At 51.2% G+C, this 11,009-nt stretch overlaps 1 long non-coding RNA gene across 1 annotated transcript; it reads right to left on the bottom strand.

Annotated features, from left to right (window-relative positions):
- Positions 1-591: 591 nt before the first annotated feature.
- Positions 592-2,869, bottom strand: LOC129651785 (uncharacterized). Its single transcript, XR_008714300.1, has 2 exons — positions 2,643-2,869; positions 592-1,120 (listed from the first exon to the last, which is right to left on the bottom strand). It is a non-coding gene; the product is annotated as an uncharacterized LOC129651785 (long non-coding RNA).
- Positions 2,870-11,009: the final 8,140 nt, after the last annotated feature.

Genomic DNA, 11,009 nt, shown 5'->3' with positions numbered 1-11,009 from the left:
TCCCAGGTGCCTCAGGGGTAAAGAATCCTCCTGCCAATGCAGGAGATGCAGTTTTGATTCCTGAGTCAGGAAGATTCCCTGGAGAAGGCATTAGCAATCTACTCCATTATTCTTGCCTGGGAAATCCCATGAACAGAGGCGCTACAGTCCATAGGGTTGCAAAAAGAATCAGACATGACTTAGCAACAAAACAGCAACAACAAAATATAACAAATACTAATAGACCTGAAGGAAGGAATACAAGTGTTCAAAAGCCATATGCAGCTGGTGGCTACTGTATTGGACAGTGCAGGCATAGAGTATTTCCACTCTCAGAACAAACTCTATTGGACAGCGCTGTATGGCGAAAGAATGGGGACTCTGAGAACGACTTGCTTGGAACCACACAGAGAGTTGCAAACAGAACTGGGATGGGACCCATATTTCTCGCGTCCAAAGCCTCTACTCCCAGAGCCTGGAATATATTTGCCACTGCCTGGCCCCAGAACAAGGACGATTGTTTGCCTGGGATGGTAGGTCGACTTGGGAAACCAAATAAGAGATCAGAAGACTGCGGGCGAATACCAAAGTGAAGAAAAGGAGCCAGCTGTTCTTAAGGGTTATTTTTATCCTGCCCAGATATCCTGGGGAACTTCCCCCCTCCCTTTAAAGCTATTTTTATCTCAAGAGCTGGAATCAGAATGCTGTCTCCCTTGGATGGATGGAAGGATCCACTGATACATCACAATTCTAGCAATGGGACCTCCTTTTCGCTTGACAGTTTCCAAGGCGGGTTTGTATCCCTTCTCTGGTGCCATTCTCGCTCTAATCCGGGAAGTCAGTACAGTAAATGCGGAGAGTGCAAGCCCCAACTTACAGATGTGGAAACTGAGGCTTGGATGGGTGCAGGGAACCGTTTCAACAGCTTGTATATGGTGGAGCTGGGATTTAACGTCAGGCTGAGTCGAGGATGGATTTCACACCCGAATGGAAAAACAGCCCCCAATTTTTGCCACACCCTACCTCACCTCTTTCTGGTTGAGTAGGCAAATTGCTCGATATCTTCAAGCTTCTTTTCTCTGGTCCATGATAAAAGAAATTCTAATCTTTTTCTTTCCTCTGCCACAATTTTGCTGGGAATCTGGCCAATGGGAAAGCGTTGGTAAATTGTAAAGTACCCAATACTCAGAAATAGTTTATTGTTATCATTATCATTGTTATCATCATCATCATAACCTGTGAAATCTACAATTGTATACAGCCCCACCCCTTCCCCTTCTTGGGGCCTCAGTTTCCCTGCCTGAAACCTGAGCAGTTTGGCCCAGAGGATCTCCAAGGGGCCTTCCTTCCAGCCTTGGCTTGCCATTTCTATGACCCATTCATTCAGTCAACAAGTGTTTATTGAGTTCAAGCAGCCTGACACAGTGGGGAAATGAAGGACCAGAGGCTCTCTGCCCAGGCTGTTTCAGCCACATACGCAAATTTCCTTGTGTTTTCAAAAGGCAAATTATAGGAAACATGTTATTCACCATAACACACTCGCCCCATCTCTCAGGGAAAAAAAAAAAAAAATCCCTTCAGCCCCACCAAGAACTAAGCTAATAGAAGACAGAAACCCACCCTTGTTCCTCTGGGCAGCTTTCCAGACACTCACATCCCCCTTGAAAAGGGGAAACTGTGCAGCGTGTGTCTCGGGGGCTGCTGCAGACCCCATAAACAACCTGTGTTTGTCTCAGCTCCCTCCATCCTGAGAGGTCAGCCACAACCAAGGAAAAAAACAGCCCTGTTCTGTGCCTGGCCGTCCCCAGAGAGAGGAAAATTGTCCATAAATATTTTTATCTTCACGGTCACCAAGGGAGTTGTGAGGAAGGCTTTGATTCTCCAAACCCTTGGACCACTCCCTTCCTCTGGGGACCCCGTGGTCGAAGCTGACCTGGGCGTCCCATCTCCCACCCCCAAATTACAGGCTGCTGCCCCTGTCGCCTGCCCCCAGGAGGTGGTGGGATTAGAGGCGGGACCACACTGTACACCGTGGCCAGCCTCAGGGCTGCTGGAATCGCCTCTCCCAGCCAGCTGGTTTCCTGCTGGGAGCTGGGTGGTCAATGCAAAGGAAAGGAGGACCCAGAGATGGTGCTGGGTCGGAGGGAGGGTCCCAGGGCAGGAGCAGAGAGAGAGACTCATCTGGGTCTTGAGTTGCCTTGCTCATCAGAACTTGTGTAGAGGAGGTCCTGAGACATGGTTCTGACCCAAGACATGATTTACTGTAAAACAGACCTTTGGAAGTCAACGGACCTCTCAGATCCAGAGACAGAATGGCTAATGATGCAATTTCAGACTCTATGGCAGTCACTAATGAGGTATTCTAGGTGAGGAATTCCAACCCAGAACACCTAAAACAACCCCACAGGGAAACCTCCTATGTCCTGTCCTGCCTTGCTGTCACCTCCTTGCCTATCTGAAGAAGACAGCTACCTTCTGGAACTTTCTAGAAGGGAACACTGCACTGGAGAGCATATCAGACATGAGCACCTCTAAGGGTCATCCAAGTGGAAGGTTCTGCGGTTCCTAGATCACTTGAGCCATAAAATTTCATGCCCAAAGTGTTCAACTTCTCATGCCTTTTGGCGCCGGAACTCTGAGGCTCTAAAATCCTGGAATCCTACCTGGCACTGCCTTTCAGCTTCTATGATTCCATGCTTCTGAGGCTAAGATTTCTGTGATCCTTCAACCCTGTGACCTACTTCAGGGTAGACAAGGGCCTCACACAAGGGAACATTCATTCCCGGCAGGGATTATGCTCAAAGGCGCCCCATGTGGCTGCCTGACCACTATGATGGGCAACATTCCTGGCCTGGAGGCTCCCAGAGCTTACTTGCCTTCTGACCTTTTCCTACCCATCTCCTCACTTGGTCCCTACTTAATCCCACTCAGCCCCACCCAGCCCATGTCAGCAGGTGTGGGCAAGGATGCTGCTGAGGTAGCCAATGCCCTGGTCTCCCCTATCAACATCTATTCCCATAGGACAGAGAGAAGAGAGGCAGTAACTAGGTCCTCAGGCAGTGTGTTTCCCCAGGGACTCACAACTGGAAAAAACAGAGAAGGTAGGTTAGTCCCTGGACCCAGTTGTAACTTGTTTCATCCATATCTGGGTGGTCCAGAGATTCCTTCAGCCTCAAATTATGTCCTTCCACAGCCTACCCTCATTGGAAACCCCATCTGTAAGAGATGTCCTTTAGATGAAGGTCTCTGGATAAACTGACTGTGTTAGCTGGACGGGAGAGAGGGGTCCTTCATTCTGCTTTCATTGTCTTACTCATTTATTCAACATGCACGAAGGCTAAATCTCAGTCCACAACACAGGGCACAAGAAATATGGCTTTTTAAAATTTTCTCTGGATAAAGTAAATTCCAGCGTTGAGTCTGTGTATCACCATGCTGGCAGGAAGTTCAGTGTTGGTCATTACTGAGGCTCCTTTATGGGCTCCCTAGGTGGCGCTAGTGGTAAACAACCCACCTGCCCATGTAGGAGACATAAGAGACGTGGGTTCGATCCCTGGGTTGGGAATATCCCCAGGAGGAGGGCATGGCAACCCAATCCAATACTCCTGCCTGGAGAGTCCCGTGGACAGAGGAAATTAAAGCCGGGCATGGCAATGTTGATAGGGAGGGGCTTTGAAGGGAGTGGGATATTTGGGAGAGGCCTGATTAGCTCGTGTTCCCCTGGCCCAGCCTGTAACCCTAGGAAGGGTCTTGGGAGCTGCTAGGGAAAGAGAACAACCACACCTCATGAGGAGGCATCTGGCAGGCATGCAAAAAGCACCAGGCTCGGAGTCCTGGAGCCCTGACTTCTGGTTCTGGATGACCACAACTCACTGTGAGACCTGGATTAAGTCTGTTCACCAAACCCCCAAAGCCCGCCATCTGCCTCCTCCAGGCCCTGATTCTCCAGCTGAAAATACAAGCATCGGGCAGGGTCCTGATTCCCTGGTGATGATGATCACGATCTCCAACTGGGGGTCTAGCATCATCCTTGTCTTTGGCCTCCACTGAACCCCCCACTCCCCACCATCTTGAACAGAGGTGGCCAAAGGCTGCTGTTGAAGTGGACTCTGGTCTGGAATCGCAGCTGAAGCATGGCTGAGGGGTGGGGTCAGACACAAGCCAATCAGAAGTGGTGACATCTCTACTTGAGCCGTGGAATATTGGTCAACAGTTAAAAAGAAGGAAATCCATTTGCAGCAACATGGGTGAACCTCAAGGCATTCTGGTAAGTGAAATATGTTAGACAGAGAAAGATAAATACTGTATGATCTCACTTTTATGTGGAATCTTAAAAGCCCAACTCACAGAAATAAAGAACAGATTGGTGGTTGCCAGAGGCAGGGGATGGGGAGAGGGGAAATGGATGAAAGTGGTCAGAAAGCCCAGACTTCTGGTCATCAGATGAATACTTGGAGATGTGATGGACAGTAGAGAGACTCTAGTCAGATCTATACTGAGTTATTTGAAAGTTGCAAAGAGAGTAAATCTTCAAAGTTCCCACCTTACACACACAAAACAATTGTAATTATGTGAAGTGATGGATCCATTAACTAAATTTACCATGGTAATCAGTTTGCAAGATATACGTATATTAAATCATTACATTCTATGACCTAAACTATTCAATGTCATATGTCGATTATATCTCAATAAAGGTGAAAAAAGAAGTGGCTACACCTCCTGGCTCCTTTCTTCCCAGCTGCAGAGGCCGGTCTGGCACTCTCCCACCACACCTGACACACACAGTGTGTGTGTGTGTGTGTATGTGTGTGTGTGCGGCACGCTCTGAACACACGAAGATAGGATTCCAATGTATCGTGTCCAGCCTTCCCAAGGACTCCAGGGAACATACGCTTTAAGGCTTTATCTGTTTCCCACCAACCCGAGGTCCCACCAAGGCCAACTTTCTCCTTCTCCTTGTCTCTTTCCTTCCCCTCACACACACGCACACACACTTTGGCCTTCAGGAGGAGAATGAGGGCTGCCTGGCAAGGAGACCTCAAGGCATCTTTGTCTCCCCCAGGCAGCAAGACCCCTGTGGTCCTGCCTGTCGTCCTTCTGGCCTTATTGCAATACCCTGCCAGTTCTCCTGGTCCCCAGTCCCCAGGATCAGCCCCAGCTGTGGACAGAAACGGGAGAGAAACAAGAAAGAGGCAGAGGCACCAAGACACAGAAGCAGGAGAAGACAAAGAGAGAGAGGATTCAGAGACGGACAGATAGGAAAGCAAAACAGAAAGAGAAATGGAGAGAGAGAAGACGGTCATCTGCAAGAAGAGAGAGGATGGTGGAAAAAGGTAGCAAAGAGCAAGACAGATGGCGTGGGGAGAAAGATAGGCCTTCAAGAGAGAAGAGAAACGTCACAGGAGGAGAGCAAGAGAAGGGTCAGAGACTCTGAGTTACAGGCCGAGAAGATGAAGGAGAAATACGGAGGGTCGTGGGCCAAGGAGAGAAAGGACACACACAGGCACACACACAGTTACACAAACACAGTCACACACCCAGAATCATACACACAGTCACACACAGTCATACACATGCATACACAGTCACACACACGTAGTCACATACAGCCACACACACAATCACACATACATATGCACACAGTCACACACACACACAGTCACACACAGTCATACATACACATACACAGTCACACACATGTAGTCACATACAGCCACACACAATCACACATACCTATGCACACAGTCACATGCACACACACCATCACACACACCAAGGACAGGCAGGAGAGGAGCTGGAAGACACCGGCTGAGCCTCTAGCCAGGAGGGCCTCTCCTACTCAGACCGCCGATGACCCCCGATGACCCCCAATGACCCCCAGAAGCCCCCAGAGCTGCAGCCTGGTGAGGTCAGGTCCCGTCACTACAGGGCTGCCCCCTCGGCCTGCGGTGTGCCCGGCCCAAGGAACGCGAGGCGGCGGTCTCCTCCAGAGGCCGGCCCTTGGAGGCCAGGGCCCGAGACTCAGGTACAGAAGTCCAGCAGGGCCCGTCACGCTGCTCTTGCTGCAGAGCCCACACCCTCACCCCTTCCTTCCCTGCCCTGCTCCCGGGGCCGCCCTCACTCCCTTCCAGGTTTTATCCCTAAACCACACATCTGGTCTCTCTGTCTCAGGCTTTGTTTCCGGGGAACCTGGGCAAAGACACTCACCTCTCAGCTTCAATTCTTTCTGAAAACAGGGATGATCAGACTCATCCCCCAGGGTTGTTCTGATAATGAAAGGCGATTTGCAAATCACTTGACATGGGGCCTGCCTGGCGCTGAGGAAGCCTTGGATAAATGCTTACCGTCATCCCCGCCATCCGCACAGTCATTGCCAGCGCAGAGGGCTGTGGGGAATGGGGAGACTGGCCGGCAGCGCCTTCCTCCCTCCACTGCTCTGTTTCTGGCACAGTTGGCTTCCACGGGCTTCGCCGTCATCTACCCACCTCCCTGGAGGCCCACCCAGCTGTCCCATGGACACAGCACACTTAGCCTGTCCGAAAGTGTCACCTCGTCTTACCCCAGCTCGCTGCCCCTTCAGTGCTCCCCTCCCATCTCCTGCCCCCAAGGAGGATAGATACTTTGTCATTCATTGATATTTCTGATGACAAGAACAGAGCCTGGAATACACGCGATACTCAATACGTGTTTGCCGATTGAATGAATGAGATAGTGAAGGAGACACAATAACAAGGAAAGATCTAACTTGCCTAAGAACGTACCAAGCATGGTGAAAATAAACCCAGACCCGGGGTTCCTGCTTTCACAGACTCCTGCAAGGTAAGCAGGCAGCAGGAGCTGCTGGGGGCCAGCCTGTGACTCCGTCTGACCCCATCCCAGGCCCTTGGAGTCTCTGTGGGAAGCACCTCCCTGCCAATGTCCAGCCTCTCCCAAATCATGGAAAGAATGAGAGCAACCAGCAGAGGCCCAGGGTTGTTCACAGGCTCTCCTAGGAAGCTGGCGACGGGCCGTGGGGAGCTTCCAGCCACTTCTGAGTCCTCCGCGCAGGCGCTGTGCACACAGGTGGGCTCCCTGTGGGAGGGAGGCACCTCCTTCTGTCCTGGGGCAGACGCTGAGGAACTCATCTCTCTGGATCCCAGGACCACAGGGCTCTGGGCCACGGCCCACTGCCCAGATGGGAAGACAGAGGCCCAGTGGGCTCGCCCAAGGTCACCCTGTGAGTGGGTACAAGGCTTTGACACCACACCTCCTGAAGTCAGAAATTACAGTAACTGCTGGAGCTGCCATTTATCCGGCCCTTCCTCTACCCCAGGCGCCGTGGGGTCTTCTGTGGCCACGGGCTCAGTTCCTAGGCGTAGGTCCTATAATCCCCATTTGAAACATAGGGGCAACGTAGCCTTAAAAACCCGAGTCACTCACTCTAGGGCACGCAGTTTCAAGGTTGAGCCAGACCCCTGTGGAGTCCTGGCTGGCCCCAGAGGTAGCCGTGACACAGTTCCCGATCCCTGCAGGCCTGTCCCCTTGCCCTGGAGGCCTGGGCACCCAGCTGATGCCACGTGCGCAGGCGCTCCCATCCACGGCCCTCACCCACCGGCCCTCAAAGCCCCTTTCATGGGCCTACTCCACACCCCACTGGGGAGGCTGGACAAAACCGCTAGTGTTGGGATTATTTTTCTATTTCCAGATGGATCTGTTTTCTGGCTCCATCCAAGGCCTCCCATCCTTGCGTGGGGGCCGGGGGCCCAGCGCCAGGTTAATATTAGGAGGTAGCAGGAAAAAAAAAAAAAGGCAACCTAAGGCCGCTCCTCACCGAGTTCTGGGCCGTTCCACCAGAGCAGCCTCGGAGGAATATTCCTGGGGCATTTAAGGGGGCCTGGCAGCCAGGCGGGCCGCAGGGCAAAAAGGATACTCTTAAAAAATAATAATAATAATTGTTCAAGGAAGCTCTTCAGTGTCTCATTTTGGGCTAGGGGCCAGCACAGAGTCCCCAGGTAATCTTGGAGCTGAGCTGGACTGTACATACGCTGAACAGAAACGATATTTTAAAATTCAATCAGGCAGTCAGTCATTTAACCAATATTTACTGAGTTCCTACTGTCATCAGGCGATGCACAAAGGCTTCTACTCAGGTGGAGCCCACAGCCCACTAGGGAGACAGCGTTAGCTGGGTCATCACACTGCTAAAGGGACCCTACCACTGGGGGCGAGTGCTGTGGAAAAGAAGGTCCCGATACAGAGGATGTCAGACTTCAGCTTTTGTCTAAACCACCCAATCTAAATTTTTCAAAAGAAAAAAAAAAAAGATCCAAAGAGGAATAGAGACTTTTGGGTACCCGGACAGAGTACCAGGGTCCAGAGCTATCCTCCCCCAACTTTGGCTGGGCCATGGCAGAACAACTTGGACAGTGATGGGATCCAGACAGTCTTGCCTTGTTACTGGGGGACTATGTGAAGAAGATCAGGATGAAACGTTCACTTCAGATTGGGACTTGAACCCATGTGCTGGAACTCGAACCCGGCCAAAACCCACGGTCTTCCAACTGAGATCACCACCTGGTTTCAGGACTTAATGAAGCTCAGGTCCTCGATGTCTCATCACGGAAAGAATTCAGTGAGACACAAAGTGACAGGTAAGAAGTGGATTTATTTAGAAAGAAACACACTCCACAGACAGAGCGTGGGCCATCTCGGGAGGCGAGAGCAGCCTCACGGTGTGGTGTGGTCAGCTTTTATGGGCTGGGTAATTTCCTAGGCTAATGAGTGGGAGGATTATTCCAACTACTTGGGGGAAGGGGCGGAGATTTCCAGGAATTGGGCCACCACCCACTTTTTGATCTTTGAAGGTCAGCTTGGAACTGTCATGGCACCTGTGGGTGTGTCACTTAGCTTGCTGATGTGTTACAATGAGCATGTACCGAGGCTCAGGGTCTAGTGGAAGTCGACTTGTCTGCCATCTTGAGCCCATTTGGTTCCAGTCAGTTTAGGTTGTATCCTTAAGTAAGTGTTAGTCACTCAGTCATGTCTGATTCTTTGTGACCCCATGGACTGTAGCCCACTGGGCTCCTCTGTCCATGGGATTTCCCAGGCAAGAATACTGGAGTGGGTTGCCATTTCCTTCTTCAGGGGATCTTCCCAAGCCAGGGATAGAACCCTGGGCTATGTCATTTCTTCAAAGGTTGTGCCCTGTTCACTTCCCTCGTGCTTTAAGGCTATAGGGAACTGGTTGACCACCATTGATGAAAGCCAAGTGTATAAGGAAATTGTCTCCAAAGCTCATTAAATGTCTGTTAGTGGAAATGTGACTCAGTGACTGTTACCAAAAGACCCAATCCAGCCCGAGGAGGGACATGTTTCACTCTCTTCTTGGTCTCCAAAACCCAGGAACAAAATCAACAGTGTGTGTTTGTGTGGGGCACGGATGTGATGTTGGGGCAGGGGAGGGAGGGGAGGTCCACTGAGGCCCAGGAGAAGTACCAGGGGATTCTGACCTGAAGCAGAGTCACCTGAGTCGGGGAGAGAGCCACTTGAAGAGAGATCCCGTATGAGTCCACGCTGTCTGAGTGGTTTTGGGGAAGGCTCCAGAGGGACATTTCATCCCATGCAGAAAAGGAACTTGAGTTTTCAAACAATGTACAGAGGGTGAAAACGGAGGGTGGTGAACAGCCAGGCCTGGCCAGGGTGGGGCTGGGGGTGGGGAGGACGGCAGAAATCAATGACTCCCTGGCAGAGGCTGAAGGGGAAAGTTCTGGCCCAGTTAGGGGCTTGGATCAGAACCCAGGGCCAAATGAGGTCTACAGATGTTGTCACACTCAGGATCCTGGCAGGAGGCAGCACACGCTGCAACAGGGGTCAACTGAGAGAGTGTTCAGTGCTCCCGCCAAACAGACCAAGTAGCTGATAGCTAGGGATACCGCTACTAGTCACCCTGATTAAAAAAAAATTAGAATGGCGCTTCTCAGTGGAAATATTCAAAACAAGTCATCCACAGAGGACTGGGCTAGGCTGTGGGACTCAGCCAGGGCTGGTGAAGCACCCGGGACAGTGAGAAGCCCTTGCCATCTCATTCTGAAGGGACGAGGGGAGGAACAGGTTAGTGGAGCCGAGTGGGAGCTACAACAGGAAAGCCACCATCGCAAAGTTCCAGCAGTGGGGGCAGAGAGGGAGCAGAAACCCCAGCCTCTCTCCTCCTGCCCTCCAGTAGCGGGTCCCCCCACAAACCAAAGCCACTCAGAAGTTAGGGGACAAGGGAGCCAAGGTGAGGCCGTGCAGCCCCCAGAGGTCAGCCTCCTGGGAGCACAGGGCAGGGCAAGGAGGTGCAGGGAGTGGATGAGGGGACCAGGAACGGGGAGCAGCATAACAAGACAAGACGTGTTTCGACTGGCTGTCCATGTGTCCACCTTCAAAAAAAAATACCTTGGGTGGTAAGGCCATTTCCAGTTGGCCACAGACCTCAGCACTCCCAGCTACCTGACAATTCAAGTGGCCTGGTTTAATAGGTTCCCTGTAGGCAGCTGAGTTTGTGAGCCCCAGAAAACTGAACTCAGAGGTGACTTCCAAGCCCCCTTTGACTTCCTGATTCTCAGGGAGGAGTGGGGTAGATTAAGAAAAGAAAGTCAATTGTTCAAGCTGTACGGAACCCCTTCCCTTCCCTGTGCTGGGACCCAGCTGGGGTTCTGGGAAACCAGTGATTATCAAGACAGACAGGTTTTAAACCTCGGAGAACTTACAGTCTGATGGGAGGTGACTTGAATTTGTTGAACAAATATCTAGAAGGCGTGGTTGGGTGTTGTTTACATAGCAATAAGCATTAATTCCCCTGACCTTGTATCTGTTGGGGAAGACAGAAAAGAAGGAAGGAAACCCATAAAAGTATAATTGTATAAGCGTTGTGAAAAAGAAACAAAGCAGGCTAAGTGGTTTGAAGATGATGAGAACCTTGAGGCTTGTTAAAGTTATCAGTTGGTGTTTGAAAAACAACTGCAAGCAGACAAGCCGAGGGCTTGTCTCAGTTCCCTGAGGTCCGGGGT

Source organism: Bubalus kerabau, chromosome 4 (genome assembly GCF_029407905.1).
Source record: "Bubalus kerabau isolate K-KA32 ecotype Philippines breed swamp buffalo chromosome 4, PCC_UOA_SB_1v2, whole genome shotgun sequence".
Taxonomy (NCBI): Eukaryota; Metazoa; Chordata; class Mammalia; order Artiodactyla; family Bovidae; genus Bubalus; species Bubalus kerabau.
Note: the sequence above shows the minus strand (reverse complement) of the source record. Positions and strands in the feature narration are given on the sequence as shown.